The sequence below is a fragment of the Mastomys coucha genome, unplaced genomic scaffold, assembly GCF_008632895.1.
Source record: "Mastomys coucha isolate ucsf_1 unplaced genomic scaffold, UCSF_Mcou_1 pScaffold5, whole genome shotgun sequence".
Lineage (NCBI taxonomy): Eukaryota > Metazoa > Chordata > Mammalia > Rodentia > Muridae > Mastomys > Mastomys coucha.
Window position 1 is genome coordinate 63,893,182 of NW_022196911.1, and position 6,859 is coordinate 63,900,040.

At 44.5% G+C, this 6,859-nt stretch overlaps 1 long non-coding RNA gene across 1 annotated transcript in view; it reads right to left on the reverse strand.

Annotated features, from left to right (window-relative positions):
* The window catches only part of LOC116078909, a 19,400-nt gene extending 18,842 nt beyond the window's left edge, over positions 1-558 (reverse strand). Inside the window, exon 1 of the long non-coding RNA XR_004113658.1 lies at positions 470-558. This is a non-coding gene — a long non-coding RNA (uncharacterized LOC116078909). The remainder of the gene's footprint in view (positions 1-469) is intronic.
* Between the last annotated feature and the right edge of the window lie 6,301 nt (positions 559-6,859).

Consider the following 6,859-nt stretch of genomic DNA (forward strand, 5'->3'; position numbering starts at 1 on the left):
ACCAGGCTGGCCTCAAACTCAGAAATCCACCTGCCTCTGCCTCCCAAGTGCTGGGATTAAAGACATGCCCCCCCACCACCCAGCTAACATTTCAGTTTCTAAGCATTTCTGATAAGAGATAACCCAACCTATACATCAATGGTTAAAATGTGTTCTGTCACCCTAATTTACATGTTAAAATCTTAACATTGGTTTGATAAGATAATCAGGAGCCCTCAGAAATGGCCTTATTATTAAAACAAACAAACAGGCCGAGCAGTGGTGACACATGCCTTTAATCCCAGCACTTGGGAGGCAGAGACAGGCGGATCTCAAGGCCAGCCTGGTCTACAGAGTGAGTTACAGGACAGCCAGGGCTACACAGAGAAACTCTGTATCAAAACAAACAAACAAACAAACAAACAAACAAACACTCTGGTAGTGTCTGTCTGTCTGAAGGAAAAGTTGTCAGTCTAAAGAGGACCCTTACCAGAAGCCAGTTAAGGTCTCATCTTGATCTTGGACTTCTGCCTTCAGACTGTGAGAAACGAAGACACACAGCCTGTGTGTTCGGCAGCCTGGGCAGACAGATATGTGCCTATCTCACAGGACTGTTAAAAGTACGACATGGACAATGCACGTTCTGTGCTTAACCCAGTGCCCAAACATAAAAGTACTAGACATGTGTTAGCTATTTGACTTTTTATGATCAGAAAACAGTTGCTAGGGGACAGTTGGGGTGTGGCTCCATTGTTGGGATGGGGTGGGGTGTGGCTCAATTGCTAGAGCACTAACCTAACTAACATCTACTAAATTCTGGGTTTGGTCCTCCATAAGCACTACCTAAACTGGGTGTGGTGACACCAGTCTAGAATCCCAGCACTGAGGAAATGGAAACAGGAAGATCAGGAGTTCAAGGTCATCCTTGGCTACTTGGTGACTTTCAGACCAGCCTAAGGTGCCTGAAGCCCTGTCTGCTGGGCTGTAGAGATGGCTGTAGAGACGGCTCGTTGACTAAGCACACTTGCTCTTTCAGAAGACCTGGGTTCTCTCTCTTCCAGCATCTAAATGGCAGCTCACAACCATTTGCGACCCCAATTTCAGAGATTCTGACACTCTCTTCTGGCCTCTGATAGCATCAAGCACACGTGTACTACATATAAATAGATATTCAGAAAAGAAAAAACATAGTACACACAAAATCAATCTACAAAAAAATTATTTGAAATAGTCATTGACTTTGATTAAAAAAAAAAATCTCAAAGGGTGAATGACAACTGGAATAGCAACTGTCTTTGGTTGTAATGATGGACACTGCGGGCCGCGGATGAGCCCAGTGTCCCTATACCTTCCAGGACTTGACTGTCCTCTATCTAGACCCACCTTCCCTGAGCTGTGGTCTGGCACATAGATTCATTGGCTGCTTCTTTGACAGTTCTTTGAAGAGTTCAACTTTGCGGGGTGAAATCCCTGGAAGTACAAGTTTGTATTTCAAAGCAGGCAATGCAGCCACCTTTCAAAATGAGTGGCCCTCTCAAGTCTAACTGCTGACAGACGATCACGCGGGTAGCAGAGAGGAATGTGTCATCATACTAGGTAAATAGTAAACCCACTGCCTGGGGCTTGCCTCATCTGTCCCAGCTGGGGTATTTTCAAAGCTTGACATCATTTGCAAACATGTGTCTGTCTGCACATACCTTTGGTCAGATGCAACTTTTCCATTCCCAATTTAGCTCCTCATTTTTCCCCCCTGAAATGAAAGATGTGCTTTGAAGACATAGACTTTTAATAGATACTTATTCCAGGTATGTTCTGGGGGAGCTCCCCTGCCTCTAAGCTAACTTCCTGTTGACTCAGGATGAACCAGGCTCTGGAGACAAAGCAGTGAAGTACCAGAATGATAAGGGCTGCCGTTAGCCAGAGGTTAGACAGTGTACAGTGGCTTCTTCACACTTGCACTGTGACTTGGACCTAGAGAATTTAGAGACATGCCTGAGCCCATGAGGCATTACATGAATGCAGGCAGCCCGTCTTGTAAGTGCCTCTGCTTAACCACAGATCTTATCCGAATCTTACCTGTTTTATGACATTAGGCAAGGGCTTTTTACTCTCTGGGTGGGACCTGGAAAAGGTTTTAGGCATTTTGCCACTGGCAGGCTCTGAGGGAAAGAGGAGGTTTCTGTGATTTATAAATAGATGTTTTGGAAAAAGTGTGGGCAGCCCTTTATTGTAATCTCCCACTGCTTTTTAGATCTGCCTCCCATCATTGCAACACCCTGAGTTGACTCAGTCTGGATTAGATGTAAGTTCTGTCCCCTGAGTTCTTTCCGATCAGGCCTCAACAGCCTACTGCAACACATAATGATTTTCTAATGACTTTCCTGAGACTCAGCTGTCTTAGTTTTCCAGTGTGTAGCTCAGTGTTCCATACATAGTAGACGCCTCATCAAATCACTGTAGCTGATAATGATGATTCACAGAGAACTGTTGGATGGACAGGGGACAGGAGACCTAGGGCTGAGTCCCAGCTCTTCTCTGACTGGCTTGTGAACTTGAGAAGCCCCCATCTCCATACTTCGTTGTGAAACGATGCCTAGGAAGTGTCTACAGACTCACGTGTGTGAAAAGGTCTCCCCGTTTATCGGAAGGCAGCCACGGGCTCCAGAGCCCCTTTAAGAAGTCTCTTCTTGGACAGAGCTTCTGTACCTCCTGTCTGCCAGCCAGCCAACTTTCACAAACCAGGTATGAAAAATAGTGTTAGTGGGATCACAACCTTTAATGCTTTCATTAGAAAGAAATCAGGAAATTTCCTTTTCCAAGTACGTGTAAGAGCAGAATGCAAGCCACTGTCTCTGAGTGTGTGTATAACTGCAGAACCATGAAGCTGTAGGGAATAGGGGCTTTTGCTTCCTGGTGATATGTCTCATATTGCCTTAGTTATTTTTCTCACTTATCTGACAGAATACTTCACAAAGCCAACTGAAGGAAGCAAGGGTTTATTGTAGCTCACAGTTCAAGGACACTGTTCCTCATGGCAGGCAAGGCATGGTGACAAGAATTCAAGGCAGCTTGTTAACATTGCATCTGTAGTCAGAAAGTGAAGAGAGACGAGCTGGTCTTCAGCTCACTTCTCCCTTTTTATTCAGCCCTAGACCCTAGGCCATCGAATGGTGCTGATCATGTTTAGTTGGTGCCCTCCCACCTCAGTTCAGTTCATCAAATCTACCAACTCTCTCAGAGAAGCACCCAGGGGCTTTTCTCCTGGGTGATTCTAAACCCTGTCAAGTAGGCAACCAATATTAATCATCATACAGACCAAGAGCTTCAAAGGGGCTGGAAGCAAAGAGGGGTCTCTCAGACTTCTGAACCCAGCTCTCCTTGAGGTGGCTCCCCATCTGCCTGTGACCTCCCACGAAGAAGATGAACTAACTTGATGAGAATGCTCAGGCTTGTATGAAAAGGTGGTCCACAATCACCCATCTTCTTACCCTCAGGTACCTTGTACAATTAGATTCTCCTCCATTATTATAGCCCAAGCTCAAGAGTCATTTAGATGGTAGGAAGTTCAGGGCAAGTGTCTGGACACTGCCATGGTAAACAACTCAAGGGTTAATGAATTCTGGGCTGATTATGTCTGACAGTGTTCACTGAGACCAATGATGGAAGCAGCCACATACTTTGCCAAGACCCCACATCCATCCTCACACCACAGAGCATTGTCATAAGAATCCAGCTATTAGGCCAGGTGTGGTGGCACATACCATTAATCCCAGCATTCAGGTGGAAGAGGCAGTCAGATCTTTGCAAGTTCAAGGCCAACCTGGTCTGAGTTGAGAGAACTTGTCTCAAAAGCAAATGAACAAACAAAAGCTCCAAGCAATCAAAAGAACCCAGCCATTCTTGCAGAGTTCCTGCACTACTGTACTACTGAGTGAAGAACTGAGGGGGTTGAAGGCTATCAGAGATGAACCAAGCCTCGAACATCCATGTCTCATGAATGACCTAAGATACACAGCACCTGTAAACACTGCAAAAACACATCCTGCTTCTGGTCCCACATCAAGAAAGAAGCAAGGAGACAAAAAAAATGAAATATTAAAATATATGAAAAGTGAACTTGAAGGGGCTGGAGAGCTGTCTCAGTAGTCAAGAACTCCTGTCACTCTTGCAGAGAATTGGGGTTTGGATCTCTGCATCCACATGGTGGCTCACGATCATCCGTAACTCCAGTTCCAGAAGATCTGATGTCCTGCTTTGGCCTCCTTGAGCACCAGGGTTGCATGTGGAGCATCTGCATACGTACAGGCAAAATACTTATTAAAGAAATCTAAAACATTTTTTAAAGAAAAGAAAAAAAAAGTCTGAGCAAAGAGAGACTTCAGATAACAGAGGGCTGGTTAAATGCATGGTTATCAAACCTGAAACTACAACAGTCTTCTACCCAGTCGAACGTGACTAAGCACAACCAGACACCTCTGGAGAACCTACAGAGGATGCAATATCTACGAGGTGCTCTAGCAGATGCTGTTTCCCCTTTAAGATGATCATAGGTTAGAAGAGAACATCTCATCTACACTTAAGCTGAAAATCAGAAACAGGACAGTGTCTCAAGGAAGAGACCAGGGCCTGAATTTAACCTGAGCCCAAAAGCCTTTCTTAACAAGTTACCCCCACTCTCACCCATGCCTGTCTGGAGTGGGAAGGGCAGGTCCACAGACTCCATAACACTCATCATGTGACTAGTGATCTTATCAGAAACCTGAAGATGCACTGTTTTAGAAATTATGAGATAGAAAGGGTCATGTTGGATCGGATTGCTAGCGAGACATTCTAAGGAGAACTATTTTTGTTGTTGGTGGTGGTTTTTCTGAGACAAGATCTCTCTACGTAGCCCTAGCTGTCCTGAAACTTGATAAACAGACCAGGCTGGCTTCAAACTCAAAGAGATACACTTGCCTCTAGAGAGAACTTTTTGGTAGGTAAACCTCTAAGGATAGGTAGAATTCAAGTAGTTGGGATGTGGGGAACTAGGATGAGCAAAAGGGAGACAATGGCAGAAAGAAAAGAGTATGAGATGATCAGGGAAATATGATTACCAAGAGAAACCATTGTGCCCAAGGGAAGGGGGATATGATCTTAAGAAGGCAAGAGACATGAATCCTCCAGGTTATTTGAAAGACAAAGAAAGGAATCTGCTTATTGTCATTAAAGTTCATTTCCTTTTATTTTATTAATTTAATTTTTGTTTGTTTGTTTGTTTGACACAGGGTTTACTCTATATAGTCCTGGATGTCCTGGAACTTACTCTGTAGGCCAAGCTGGCTTCAAACTCAAGAGAGCTGCCTGCCTCTGCCTCTTGAGTGTTGACATTATAGGTGTGTGCCACCACTGTCCAGCAATTCTAAAAAATGTATTTTATTATTTTATGTGTATAAGTATCCTACCTGTATATGTTCACCATGTGCTTCTCTGGTGCCTTCCAAGGTTGGAAGATGGCATCAGATACCCTAGGACTGGAGTAACAGATGTGTAAAGTGGAAACTTAAGAGTTCTTTGGAGGCCTGGAGAGATGGTTCAGTGGTTAAGAGCCTGGACTGCTCTTCTAGACTTCCTGAGTTCAATTCCCAACATCCACATGGTGTCTCATAACCATCTCTAATGGGATCTGATGCCCTTTTCTGGCATGTCTGAAGACAGCTACAGTGTACTCATATACATATAATAAATAAATCTTTAAAAAGAAAAAAGAAAAAAGAGAGAGTCAGTTGTGTTGGATAGCGTTTTGCTGGGGCAAACACATGAAGAAGTGTTTCCTGAAGTGGACACAGGTAAAAGGCTAAGGCAGACTTGTGAAGGAACATTTGACTGAAGCAGACACAGGTCAAAAGATGTTCTGCTAAAGCAAGCACATGAAAGGACACATGGTGAAGGATTCTTTGTTACCACCCATGCATTGGTCTGCCTTATATTTCATAGTTGAGCTCCATTTGTTGGGACTTCATAGAGAGAAACAGACCAAAACAGGTGGTGTGCTGCAGCTTCTAGCTGCTTCCTCAGACTCGGACTGATTGGCAGAGTGATGTCAGGTTAGACAGATGCATGTGCTGAGGGCCTGTGAGGATACGGGATATTTGGAGGGAGTTTAAAAAGGACTTGACCGACAGTGATGGAGGCCAAGCTTGGCCTGCTGGTATAGCTAGCTGTGCAACGCTTGTTGGTCTCGGGTCTTCATTGACCTTCGCTTTGCTGAGAGAGGCACAGACGAGAACTTTTCCTGGTGTTCCTCCCTGACCTCTCCTGAGGATTTGTGTGGAGGCTGAGGCCTGGCTGTCTCTGCTGGGGAGTGGCACTGCTGCTGATTCGTGTTGGCTAACCCAACTCTACCAAACCTGGACTGCTGATATATCCATGAAGTGTTTGCAAGTAAATCAAGCTGCTGCTGCCACTGACTCCTATGAACTGAACCTCTGATTTCCTGACAACACAGTTGGGATTTGCTCCAAAGAACCCTTTCTAAACAGGTCTACTTTCCCATATCCATTCTTTTCTACTACCTTTGGTGGGTGGTGGGCATAAAGGGAGGTTAAAATATTTAAGAACCATCACTAAAAACAATGATGGTGGTGGTGCACGCCTTTAATCCCAGCACTTGGGAGGCAGGCAGATTTCTGAGTTCGAGGCCAGTCTGGTCTACAGAGTGAGTTCTAGGACAGCCAGGGCTATACAGAGAAACCCTGTCTCGAAAAACAAACAAAACAAAATAAACAAACAAAAACCAACCAACCAAACAAAACCCAACAAGGTTTGAATAAATTAAAGTTACAGTTGTGAGCTACATGTGTTCTGGAAATCTTGCCAGCAAATCAATCTCCTCATCTTA